Source organism: Petromyzon marinus, chromosome 25, assembly GCF_048934315.1.
Source record: "Petromyzon marinus isolate PM22_M1 ecotype Great Lakes invasive population chromosome 25, UKy_Petmar_22M1.pri1.0, whole genome shotgun sequence".
Lineage (NCBI taxonomy): Eukaryota > Metazoa > Chordata > Hyperoartia > Petromyzontiformes > Petromyzontidae > Petromyzon > Petromyzon marinus.
Window position 1 is genome coordinate 2052676 of NC_133691.1, and position 14168 is coordinate 2066843.

General features: G+C 43.3%; 1 protein-coding gene across 4 annotated transcripts in view; it reads right to left on the bottom strand.

The window, feature by feature from the left end:
* TSHZ1 (teashirt zinc finger homeobox 1) overlaps positions 1 to 14168 on the bottom strand; it is a 106257-nt gene that overhangs the window by 9549 nt on the left and 82540 nt on the right. For 3 of the 4 annotated variants that reach the window (XM_032960740.2, XM_076069621.1, XM_032960739.2), the window contains one exon: positions 2831 to 5831. The exons of the other annotated variant lie outside the window; for it this stretch is intronic. The gene's annotated coding sequence lies outside the window, so the exon portion shown is untranslated. Of the gene's footprint in view, positions 1 to 2830; positions 5832 to 14168 lie in introns of those variants that run through there. 4 annotated transcript variants of the gene reach the window in all.

Consider the following 14168-nt stretch of genomic DNA (forward strand, 5'->3'; position numbering starts at 1 on the left):
TATTTTAAAGCTATGTGTTAAGATGCACGTTCACCATTGCAGTTTTCAGCGTGCTCATTCGTAATTGTTTTCACATCAAATATTTTAGTATATAAATAGTGCATAAGCGCACATGGAGCTTACACAGTAAATTTGGGCATTTAAAATATATATCTCCTAAATATTTGACTGCCTCTCGTTTTTACTGAATTGTTTAATGTTGCACACATCCATATTGATCATCTGCACTCCTATCGTTGTAACTCGTGCCTCTCAACGTGAGAGGTAGGCCAAACATTTTTGAAAACAAGATGTTAAAACAAATTAGAACCGTTATCCACCCAGGAAAGCCTCGCTGAGTCTCACTGTTATTGTTCAGGTGGGCAGGTGGCTCAGTAGTCAGAGTGCTTAGCTGGCACCACTGAGAAAACGTGGGTTCAAATCCAGGCAGCCATCTGTTATTAAACTGGGTTCTCAGGTGCAGAGATTTGATGAGCACAGCCTGGTTACCAATGGCTGCACAAAAAAAGGATCACGTTAAATGTGGTTCTATGCTTAGCTTGGCTAATTTTAGCTCTGGGAATTAACGTCGATTGAACGAAATATCACTGTCTCTCTGCTGTCCCCTGCTGTGTGTACCACAGGTCACTTGAAGTGATCTCAGAAGTGGTTCTGTGGTCTCTGATTCGTGTGGGCTGTGGCCAGAGATCTGAACGGATTCATCTCATTACACACCAAAATCACAATTGGAATATAATTAGGGGGAGGGGGGGAGATAGAAAAAAGTATTCTTAATGAGGGTCCTGCATTGTAATGTTTGTTGTTTGTACGATTCCACAAACGGGCATTTGGCTTGTGTCCCGCATCCAACACTTTTCAACCATCTTTCGAACCTACACGTCAATGTCACAACACTGGGTCAGGGGACTTTGTCAATTTAAATAAACATTCGAGGACAATAGCGGTGGGGCATCACACGACAGAGTAAAGCATGGGGAGGGGGTCTCCACTTGATATAGACGGGGTGGGTGGTGAGTGGTATCGTGATGACCCCCAACGGAGAGGCAGCTTCCAGCCTCGCCGAGCAGGCTGGGGGGGGGGTGCATCGCTGAAAGAAACAGCCACACTTGGCATTGCTGAGAAAGTGGCCACACTTTCCTCCGCAGTCACGCTGGCATCCTAGTGACGAAACTCCACGGGCGATTTGTAAAATTGGTCTGTGTTTTCCCTCTTTGTGTGCATCACTCATAGCTGATTGACATTCCATGACTGCGTCTCATCTGCAGCTTTACAAGAAAATCCCAATCTTCCAAACAGCTCAATGGTGGAGCTGCTTTGAAGTGAAAACTAATCAAAAATCTCAATTTATCTGATTGGTTTGTAGAAATCGATGCCACACAGTATGGCATGGGAACAATAATGACTCAAAATCTGAGAGCGCCAGGGCTCACTATTTATGACGAGCCGCAGTCAATATGCACTGCTTATTTGTTTGATTAATGCATTGAAGCGTATTTTATGCATTCTTACGTGCGATCCAAAAAAACTGGCAGATGCATTAAAAAAAATACATCACATCGCAAGTTTTAATATTTGTAATCCAAAGTAAGGCCTCCGTGCTTCTGAAAGATTAACGTTTATGTTATGACAAAAAAAATGCCGCAGAATGGTAACAGTTAGTGTACAAAATTTTTATATTAAATACTGGTATTAGATTACACAGTGGAATTACATTCCAGTGGCGTGCATATTTGTTGCACTTCAGCAGGAATGTCATGTGGAGGATAAAACCTGTGGCTTGCTACAACACCGCGTTTCTTTTCCAATCGCTGTAGTTTAGTCTAACCGAGCTGGGACCGTTCCAGAACGTCTGACGGGATAAAAAGGTTTATTATCAAATGCCTGCCAACCCTCATCTCTCCCAGTTCAGGCTCATCTCCCATCAATCAGTCGGCTAGCCACGGGAGAGCAGCTGGGAATCTGACAACTGACACGTTTCAGCCTTGCTCTGACTCAACTAATCAAAGAGTGTCAATACGGAAGATATTTTGAAATGCCTCACTGTGTCAAAGGCTCACCTTCTCAGAATGTAATCTGTGGCATGGTGCAGCGCTCTCTGTGATCTCATTATTCTCCATCTCCTTCTGTTTCAACTTATTGTCCCCTCCCTGTCACATGTGTAAGCGAAGCGCTACATTCCGGGCACCACTATGTTGCTGAGGGTGAGGAAGGAGAGAGAGAAGCGGAGCGATGGTTGGGATCAGGGGGCGGGAGTGATGGTGGTGGGTTGTGTCTTTTTGTTCAGAAGCTCAGAGCTTTCTTCAACTTTCCCTCAAGATCTGCGTTCTGATTAAAAGGCCTCTGGACAGAGTGAAGGACAGAATAATGGCTGCAAGAAATATAGAGGTTACACGTGTGTGCTTTGCTTCCATAATGCACTTGCTTTTTGTAGATCATGAGTTGTGCGGGTTTTTTCTGGGCCGAGGCACAGTGCCAGCGCACCTGTGACCTTCAATTCATCCTGGTTAGAAGCTGCCCTTTGTGATCATCAAGGCTGGCTGGTGCCATAACACTTTGCTGCAGACTCCCACCAGCCAAGGTACAATTGTGGCGATGGTGAAAGTGTTTTAAATATATCACTCAGCTTAGCTCGGGAGAGAACCGTGAATATCAAATTATAGGAAATGTTGTTTCGAAAACACGCACGTGCAAATTAATTCGGGAGATACGTTATCCCTTGAAAATACCACATAAGCTACAAAAGAAAAAGCCCCTGGCTTCTGATGTCATGTTTTGTTTCCCAAGGACAGAATCTAACGAAGAGCCTACGAAAAGAAGACAAAACATAGCATGCCAGTAAACATTCTCAGTTTATTAGCCGATGTAGCAAAAAAGGGTTGATAACAATACAGTCTTTACATAACATAAAAAGAACATTTTTTTTAGAGTTGTGCTTGAAAAAAGTCTAAATATAATATATTCATATAAATGATCCATTCATTTTGTGTTTTTTTTAAATAAGTGCAGATTAAGACTGTGTACATGTTCTGGCCTAATCAATCATTGGAAGCCATTTTACTCATTCAACATCAGTAACTGCAGTTTTTTTAAAACAATGGCGGCAAATATACAGTAACTGCATGAAAATAAGTTGGGGCAATAAACATCCTTACTTACAGTTACATGGAATGTTCTGAAATCCCAAACCTGCAAAATGTGGCCTATTTTTTATGTCAAAAGCAATATGTGGCATTTTTTTTGCTTTTATTTTTTTCGTTTTTTTAATATATATATTTTAATTTCCCTTCATTAAAAAGCCCAAACGAGGGCGTACATTGTTAACCAGTAATATTACAGTAGATCTCTTGAACATAAAAGCTGAACATTTTACCATGCAAGTTTGAACTGATAACCACAGGAGTACAGCATTTTGTGACATCAGTTAACTACCGTACGTATCACACAGCCTGACTACATCTCTAGCCATACACTTCATACAATCAAGCCTACTGCATACCAGGGCTTAACTCGATCACATTAGCAAAGTCTCAATTTACTGCAGATGACTGACAGCATGGTACATCTATTGGATAAAAGTACGCTACACGAAGCAGGCATCCATTTGTGCAAAAATCGAATAGAATTATAAAATATCGGCAAATGCAGAGAGATTTTTTTTTTGTACCGGTATGAAAACATGCCTTTTAATTAACAGCTTAATTCTATCTACAAAAGAAGTTACAAGGCCTTATGAAAATTGTCCACCATCATTTGTGGCAGTGCATTTTTTGGAACATGTTGAAACATGGTTCATGCCCCACGCCAGTGGCTTTCATTAACTTCCCTTCCCTTTTAATTTGGCCACAAATGGAGATCAGCAAGGCTCAGTTTTGAAGTGCACACATACAGTACAGTAAGGTACATACATTGAAAGTATTTTATTTTTTTACAAATGAACAGATCTGTACACTAAACTGCTCTTAAGAGAGTCTTTTTTTTTTCTCCTTGTTTGTTTTAGTATATATAATGGCCTTTTTTTGATGTTAAACAAAATGACAAATTGGTGTAGCCTTCATTGTTCACAGTAAATGCTGTCACGGGTGTTTATGCATTCATCACTAACGTGGCTGCGAGGGACACAGCTGCCGCCGTGTCCTCTGATAACCATCATTTCACAAAATAATCTAAATGACATTCGCCCTCATCTGCTGCTGATTTGACTTCGAAGGAACAGCATCATATCTCTTGTTGGGGTGCCCTCCCCACCACCACCACCACCCCTCACGCCACCGTTGTCGCGCTCTTGTAAGGATTGCACAACACCTGTACGTCAAAGCCCATCCTCGATCCTTGCAGGCAGAGCTCACGTCTGCACCGTCTGCATTCAGAGGGGTGATTGATGGACGGTGACAAACACAAAGGCTGCTGGCGTGCTACCTTGGAGAATCCGTATCAGGTGGCACAAAAGGTATATATTTTCACATGCCTCATTACACACTAATGGCAAAGCATCAATTCTTCTCCCCCCCCCCCCCCCATTTATTTATTTATTTGCCCTCTCTCTCTTTGTATGTGTGTCTGCGCTGAAAGGATGAAACATTTCTCCGGGATGCAGCGATGTAAAGAAACACAGGAATTTGTGCTCGGCTTCTTGGCAACAAACAGCAAAAGGGTGTCTGCAATCTGCACCATCTTGTCGCGTTTCCGCGGAGTGACAAAGAGCTCAAGCCTTTCAGTCTGGGCCGCCCCGTTCCATCTCCACTAAATCCGCCACACGAGATGCGAAGACTGATGGGCAAGGTGAAGGACACCTGTAAGGCTAAAAAAAACAAGCCACAAATCTGTTTTATGCCACCTGAAACACCTGCACGTCCAAGCTTGCAGAAGCTGGCGGTGGGGAGCGGGCGGGTGGATGTGGAAAAAAATAAATAAATACACAGAGGCAGCTGACAGTTATTTTTTTTTCTTCTTCATGTGGGTGTCACCTGCTTGTCCCGTACATCTGAAAGGTTCATAGGCCTCCGCTAAGTGTGAGGCAGAACCGCCAGTGGTTTTTGCCGTCCCCACAATCAGCGCGTTACTGACCTCCCGCCGGCTTGAATGTCCTTGAAATCAGCGCCGTGGATGCGCCTCGAACTTGCAGCCTTTGTTCTATTCTTCATTCAGACAGAGATCTGCTAAAAGAGGTCACTTGTACCTCGGTGTGGAACGTTTTAAGCTGCGATATATTCTCTGTTTCCACTTATACATCGATTGATTCTGTTCAAATAAGCATTTTAAACACCTTGCGATGATCAATCACGGCGGCGGCTGCTGCATGCGAATGATTGAGCCCTTTTTGATGCGGGTCCACTCCCTCTCCGACATGTTGCAATGTAAGGTTGATTGTGTCCCGGAACAAGTGGTCATATAACACAAATAAATTTCCTCGGGAAAAGAAAGCTTCATAAGGCCGGTAAAAAATTACACTTCAGTCTGGACAGTATTACTGATATATGGAGCTGGATATTGCGCGCTCTCTCCCTATCCTGCAGCAGCACTGCAAATTTGTCAAATTAATACATCAGAGGCCATGAAGGCGCAGTTAGGCGTTTGACTGAAGCACTTCCAGCCCGCGGAAAGGAACGATTTATCAATGCAAACTTAATAACTGCTATTTCCATCTAACTAAAAATCAATATTTCATTACCAAATTGTTAGCGGGAATGAAGAAAAATTGCCAAAGTCTGGCTGATCTGGGAGGCCGAAGCGTCGGGCGGTTCAATCTGGAGACGAAGTGATTCATGGCCGTGAGGCCGCGGAAGGGCGGGAAGGGCCAGACGGCTGCGACTCTCGCACCCTTACGCTCTGACCTTGAAAGGAAAAAGGGGGGGGAGAGGAGGAAAGAAAATGAAAGTAACTGTCGATTTCTGCTTCATGGAGAACAATCAATCAGACAGAGGAATCAAAGTGCGCAAGATTGCTGGGAAGAAAGTTTTTTTTTAGTTTTTTTTTACCTTTTTTTCAGGTGAATTTATAGATGCGGTTTAGATTGGTCTGCATGATGTCCACATCACTGATAAGCTCTTGTTCAGTTTCTCATCAGGGAGGGCTCTAAACCTGATTAACAGCCGTATTTCACCCTGAGCGATCCGACTGCTGTGACCCACGCCACATGTAACATTTTCGAGCCGCTGTACCCTTGCCAACAAGGACGGTATCTGCGCCATCCACTGTGCTGCCACCTGGACAAAAAGGCTAAGCAAGAACGCATTCTGCGGAAACTAAAAAAAAACACAAAGAACAAATACTCGACTGTTCAACAAAGCTAATTGGGTCTGAATTCAACAGCATATTTTTGTGTCTGATGTTACATGAATGCTCATGCTATAAGGGCTTCAACTCCTGAAGCGTGACATTTTACACCAAATCAAACATAAAAGCTCCTTGATGTAAAAAAAAAAACTCCGGTCGTACTTTTGTAAGGAGTAAACACGAAACTTGCTCACAAAGAAAGTACAAATTATTTTAACAAGCACTTTTTTAATTTCTACACCTGAAATCGGATACTAATGTGTGCTTTCCAAGTACGGAACCCTTCCTATGCTTTCAATGGATATGGATTTTATTTCACCGGGATTCAGGATTGTCTTCTAAATCCAGAAACTTAACCATTGTGTTATGTTATCCAATCATTTTAAGCTTGGATAATTTCCATGCTGCTTGCCTTCTTTGTGCTGAGAATGAGGTTGATAAACGCTGGAAACCAAATGCTCAGACACAAGTGGTGGTGGTGGTGGTGGCCGTGGTGGCAAAATACAAGCAGGTGGGCAGTGTATTTTTTTCGTATTACCTTCCCAGCAAAAATGGCATATTATTGCATTTTGAAAACATTCTTATATTTTTTACAATAAACCATTTTTCAGTCTTTCTCCTGTAGACTCATTAAAATGCTTAAAACACAGCCAGTTAAACACACACACACATATTACATATATTAAATCTCACTTGTCTTGATTTCTTCGTTTTAATTTTTTTTTGCAGGAAAAGTTAAATAATAGCAAAATATGCAAAGCAGACTATCGAATGAGAATATGCATAATCCCACGTCTGATCAATGAGCAAGTGCATTAGCGGCCATGAGTGCAATTGGTCACAATAAAACATCAGCTTCATTATGTGGTCCTTTTTCCGCATCTTATTGCGACCTTCATTTTACTTTGCAAATAAACCCGACCGACAGTGACGAAAATTGCCAAAAATGTGCATTCTTAATTTTGGGCCATTTTCAAATTGCCCTGCAAATTCATCTCAACTTACTTTCCACTCATCTACGTTTTTTTTTCCTCCAGGACTTTCTGTTTTAAACACGTGTGTTTATTCCCACATGGAAAAATATGTTTTTGATTTTTGCAGTGCAGCTCTCTGATAAATTGCCACTGCGGCGTTTCCGGCCAAGACCCTGACATTTAGAGCCGGCGGTTTGCATATAGCCATACACTGACTAATTACATAGCCCCAACGCCGGAATGTCCAATTAGGCCAGGCCTTTTAAACTCCTTCCATCAGCACGGCTAAAAAGAAAAGTAGTCTGAAAATGCATCATACATTTCATTAAAGCCTTCGCTCTGCTCCAATTACTTTCCTTCATTTCTGTTAATTGCATGTGACTGATTTGAGTTTAATATGCTGTTGAGATGAGGCAATCTAATGTCTTGTCGAGCCGCCTTCATTACGAGACAATGAGCAGTGGGGAAGAATAGCACCTCCCAGTCGTTTCATCCGCTCGCTCGTTATTAGCACCCCCTTGCACAGTAATGATGGTTAGCCTGCGCTCCCAAGCAGCAGCAGCAGCCTCCGTGGCCAGGCCAGCAATTGGGAACCTCTAAGATCCACATGTTCATCATTACAGTGGTGCGGTTATTTTGCTTAAAGCTTACACGGGGCACAGTCATTTATTAGAAACAATCGGGACGCAACCCGTTTCAGCCAATTATCATTGTGGATAACAGGTCAACCATGAAGCCGTGCCAGCCCTCGTTCACAAAGCGCACGACGCTGCTCAATAAAGCGCGGAATCTTTGATCTTTGCGCAACGAAAGATCGGCTTGGTTTGTATCCAAATTGGAGTGAATATTAAGGTTATGCATGCAGTGGTTTTTCGTCTATGTGCCCTAAAGGCATTTTAATGAGCAATGGACAACACTCAAATCACCAAATCATCCATGAACACTTTTCACTCTTATGATCGCAAGAGTTCAATCTGATCATACTGGTCTATTTAACAAAATTAAATATGACCAAAACAATAACTCATCAGTGGTATTTTTGTTCTCTTTTACACCAATACCAAAATATTGAATGAAACTATTTGTAAAAGAAAACCCAATGGCTTTTACTCACCTCCGATGAGGTAGCATCCACAAGTTACATCACACACATATGCTTTGTATGATATTCATTTTGCTATTAATCCAATCAAGCAACATCTGGCCCTTATTTCTGATACAATTCAAGGAATAGATATATGTGTATATATATAAATAATCCTTACATGCTTTATTCAGGTGCATCATGATGATTATTATTTTTGGACCGTCTAATCTTCTGATACGATGGCCGATTTACATCAGCCGCGTTATTTTGCGTGTTCGCCCGTCCGTGATGGGGCAGCGGCCGCGTCGTCGGCACCTCGCGAGCGGGCGCCGAAGACGCGGCCCCGTCTGTGCCGCGCTCGTGCACCGCGCTCGTACACCGCGGCGGGTCTGTTGCGCACGGCACGGCACGCAGCGGTGCAGTTGCGGTGGCCCCGGCACAGTTTATTAGGTTTGAATAACACGACAGAAGGTGTCAATGCCGTTAGGCGCTGCCGGTCGTGGAAGCCTGACTCTACTAAAATCCAATTACGGCGAACGAACGGAACTCTCGCTCGCTCGCTCGCACCGCCGCCGCCTCCCCCTTTCAGGGGCGACGGCGCGGAGTTCGCACGCTCACAAACGCACGCACGCTCATGTATGTACGTACGTTGAACTTCTTTCGCACCGTACGTAGCCAACCGTGCTTAATCGGAGGTGTGGGGCAAGGACAACAAGCTAAAAGGCAAAAAGCAGTTCTAAAGAAACGAGTTTTCAATCTAGGTTTAAAAGTGTATCGCTCCAGTGGCTTCCTAATGCCATGCACGCGTGCGCAATCGCCACACACGCAAACTCATGTATGTACGTATGTTGAACTTCTTTCGCACCGTACGTAGCCAACCGTGCTAATCAGAGGTGCGGGGGAAGGACAATAAGGAGGCACACTTTCCGCACACCGCACTGGACATACGCACTTGGATTCCTTACCTTTGCTGCGACTCTCCGACATGCCCGTGGATGAGTGACAGGCCGTTCCCACTCACGTTTCCACCACCGCTTTGTTTGTTGTATCTTTATTCATCTCTATGTTGCGAATAATTTTCTGTAGCATTATTGCATCTATAAGAATATCGTTTTTAAAAGTACACCTTGAGTTAAATTCATAAATACCCGACAGAGAAAATATGCCCCCCCCCTTTTATTGGTGTAAATATTTAAGAATTTTAAATGAAAAAGTACAAACGGCGGGTATTTGTTGCTCAACACAAGTAATTTCTCATCGTCAATTTTACAGCATGGGCTTCGAATGCATTTTTCTATAATTAAAGTTATCAAAGTACACTCAGTTACAGGCTTTTTTGGTTTGTTTGCCATTTGGCGGTAATGTCCTGTTACCCCTACAGGCAACAGCCTCATATTATGCATCACATCAGTATAGCAATCAATTTATATCCCTGCAGAGAGTTTTCTACCATAAAAGGGGGTCAATATCAATTGCATTTTGGTAGATAAATAGATAGCTAGGGATCCCATTGCTATGGTTAATTTAAACTTCAGGCCCTGGGCTTTTGAATTGTTTCCAGAACAGCCGATCAATGCTGTTTTGACCGTCATGTTTCCTCAATCTATTTTACGCTACCTATAATGGAGGGATTTTTTTTTATTTTTCTTGGCAAAATGTATACCCAGCACATTCTGACCGGAAGTTTATTGGATTTTAATTGTCTTGCAAACTAAAACTTAATTTCAAATGCTATTCACAAACTATTGCACGTTCCAAGCAAGTTGTGCGGCGAATCATTCTGGTTGTTAGCCCACAGGTTAAAAAAATGCACGCCAAACAAAGACGCTGCTCATTGCCAGGGTGAAAACCGTGCACAAATAAAACACGAGGCCTTCCCTCTGTCATCGCTGAACACTATACATTTTGTTTTCATTTCAGCCAACTTTGAAATCTACATTTTGCATCCTTAAAGCTTCCTTAAATATTTGAGAAGACGAAACGTAGCAGAAATGTTCCATTCCTTTGTTGTCTTTAGCACTCATTCATTATATATTAAATGAAATGTATTATACATGGGCAACTGCTGGTGCTACTATCAAACTGAATCCAGTACAAGTATTGCATGTTTATGTGGTTATGGCCTAATGCCATTTACATTTTTATTTTGCTGGGATTTTTTTCCCCCATTTAGTCCAGACACGATCTCGCTATTGCAGCGGCGATACATCACTCTGTCTCATGTAGTTAAAATTAGCACGACAGGTTTCGTTCGCGCGCGGCAGCCACTACAATTTCGCGTGGAAGTGCATTTCCTCCTTCCGTTGTTTTTTTGTTGTTGTATAAATTCCTCGCCAACCTCTCTCTCTCTCGCTCTCCAAAACACTGAAGAGACCCCCCCCCCGTTTTAATTTACAGAGCAAAAAAAAATCTCACTATCGAAAAAAGTAAACATCCCCCCCCCCCCCCCCCCCCGTCTCACAGGCCATGATGTACCTGTGCGCAGATAATTGCGCTCGGCAATGAGAGCGGGTGCCGAGCGTGGTGTCGGGGATACAATCGACGTGCCGCGAGCCCGTGACAGTGACTAATCCCCATCCAGCCTGCAGCGCAGAGAGAACCCAAGCCCAGGAGAAATTAACAGGCTTCACAGCCCCCCCCGCGCCCCCATGGCCGCCTCTAATGGTGGTTGGGCGGCCACCGCCGCTGATTGATTCGGCCTCGCCTATATGGCACAACTTTCTTCAGTGACAGTCATAACAGAGTTGGTATTGAAATCTCCGGCCCTGCCAAACGCCATTTGAGCTTCCGTGATGTACGCACTCTCGTCCGGAGCCCGTTGGAACGCGTCTCGCGGCACAACAGACGTGTGAAACGCACGCATTATCGGGTTTTCTGGGGTGGTACCTTAGTTAGAGACGCAACTCGCGATGATTAAACATGTTGATCAAATTAAGTGCAAATGCACACGAGCGTGGTCGCTGGTTCATTTATTACGAGTATAAAAAAAACTTTGAGCGTGCATAATAAATTGGGCGGGACACATCACAATCACAAGTGTTCATTATATATATTATAAAACGTTGATTGGTATGTCAGGTTGTGTATCAACGGCCGTGTGTATCTCTTGAATGTGGGGGCACTCGACATTTTCTGTTTCACAAAGTAGGAAGACCATTTATTACACTTACAATGTTATGTAGTAATATTATGTAGCGCGATAGCGCAATGAATGGCAGACTGTGCTATGAACCTGGCGACCCGATTTTGATTCTCGGCCACTGCTAACGTCAGTGGCGAGTAATCTCGAGGTTGGGCCCTGGGTGTTTCACCCCCTTCACCACAAAACACACTGACTAGCATGGTGAAGTATGGTCAAACAACCGACATGACCAACACGGTGTAGGGAGGCCTTCTTTCGACAGAGGATTGACACATCTAAAAAAAACTTTAATTTGTTCGATTGACGGTAGACAAAGGTGCACTTTTACCATCACCGTTTAAACACACTTGGACCTCGATCCGAGATCTTAAAGGCGCATATGAGCGTCAACCTTGCCCTGACAAGAATCCCAAATGCATCGTACAGGATAGACAATGAGTGAGGTTTGTATGAACGCTAACGATAACACTTTATTTCAAGCATAAGCTGATATTCTGTCCAGTAAATTACACACCAAGGTACGGTCCTTTGTGTCAATCCATTACTGGATGAGAGGCATCCCGCTGCGAGGGTTGTTGTGGGGGTTATTTGACCGTACTTCACCGCGCTGGCCATGTTGAGAGTGGCGAGAGGAATCGAGACTGCGCGAGATCAAAATAGACGTTGGGATGTGTTCTACTGCACAGTGGAGTGCTGTGCCAATTGTGGAAAATTAACATTCCCACAATGGGGAAGTGCGCATATAAGGGATAACCGCTTTTGACTTCTATTATCTGATATACAATAATACGTATAGATAATTTTCAACCCTTTTTCCATCAATTGCTGGATGATGTTCTCCCTACACGATTTAGTCATTGGGATTTTTTTTTACCAAACTTCACGATGCTGGTTCGTGAAGGAAGGGGGCCTACGATCAGTGCCTGGCTTAAAATGGAATTTGAGAAACTGGGATGATAACACAGCACACTAACCACTGTGCTACCACTCCATCCCAGCGTGCAATATGAATACAAAAAAAAAAACTACAAGAGCAAAAAACAATGTTTTTGGGTTCCCGCAAGTTACCAAACAAATGGGATCCCAAAAATGGGAGATCTGCTGTTTCACCCTGTTGGATTAATGTCACGGTTCATTTTAAGACTCCAGGCACAGGGCCTAAAGCGAAAGTACTACAACAATGTTGCAGTGACTACAAAAAAAAGCAATGGTACTACACATTTTAAAAAAATGCTTTTCTTACATTTGTTCCTCCTTCGTTATAAATGCAAAATTGATCCAAATGGGCACGTTGCAAAACAACTTCTAGCCATCCTCAATCCCACCAGTGGAGAAGGCCTGCTGCGTTGTTTAGTTTAACCATACTTCACCCCGATGGTTAGTGCGGCTTGGTGAAAGTGGCGGGGGAGGGTATGTACCAGTTCAGATATTACTTGCCACTGATGTTAGCCATGGCCGGGAATCGAACCGGGGTACTCGGGTTCACAGCGAAGCACGCTAAACCAACGCTACGCAAAATTTCACAAGAAGAAGGGCGGACCATTTTTTGCATATATTTCACGATGCAATATTTTGCACGAACCTACGTATTCTGTTGTTGGCTTAATTTGTTCACGGTGGGGGTGGGTGGGGGGGTTTCATTTTTGTCAGCACTGTTTCTTCTGTCGTCTGCCAGAGAAGAGGAGAGCTTATGCACCATGTTTTTCCGTTAGCTACTTGACACGCTGGTGTTTGACATGCAATAAGGATACCGCACCGCTGGCGTCAGAGGGAAACGCGCCTACTTTACAATAGGAACATTCTTCAGATGAAAAATGAATACATTTGAAACAATTCAATTGCCCCCTGATTTTTACATTCTTATTAACAAAATAGCCCAACGATGTAGCACCGCAGAGCCTCACAACAAGTAATGCACTGCGCAAAGAAGTATCTACGATTTATGCATAGTGAAGCATCTTGGGTAGAGACAAACAGGTTTAAATTCGCTTTATTTGTGTAGTCAACTTTAATTAGGATATTTTTTCTCTTGTGTCTTAGCACCACAAGCACTTTAGCGCCATGCATCTGGAGCATGCCCCCCCCACCACCACCCCCTCCACCCCCGTCCAACGCACACAATTGCAAATCGATGGTATAACAGTGATACATTCCTTGAAACTTTACCGCTGGTGTGATCTCCTTATGAATTCTCTGTTGATGTCGGTAATATCCTCACATCATCACCCCCATCATTACTGGTTTAGTGATCTGCAAATTCAATTTCCACTGATTTAAGGACTCGGTGAGGCAGACTCCAACCCATTTAATTCGAGATACCCCTTCTCCTGCTCGCCGGGTCTCCGTAAATGCCAGAGCCCCTGTCCCACAATCTCGCAGCCGTGGGGTGTCCCAGAAGACCGTGCGTGTGTGTGTGTGTAGCTACAACATGCCGGACCAACACAAACCCCCTTATCCGTAGCAATCTCTCAAAAGCAATAACGGCAATGAAACTAAACATTCGTGCATTCTGAACTTGAATGAAAAAAAAAACGACTGAAAATATGAATAATTTTTAATACTGCAAATTATTATTTTAACACATCAGTGTATGGTTTAGAAGTCACTGAATTAAACATGTAACTGCCACAAAAGTGAAGTGTTTTTAACATGATAAAATTATAATTTGCTAAATTAAAGAAATGTATAACAT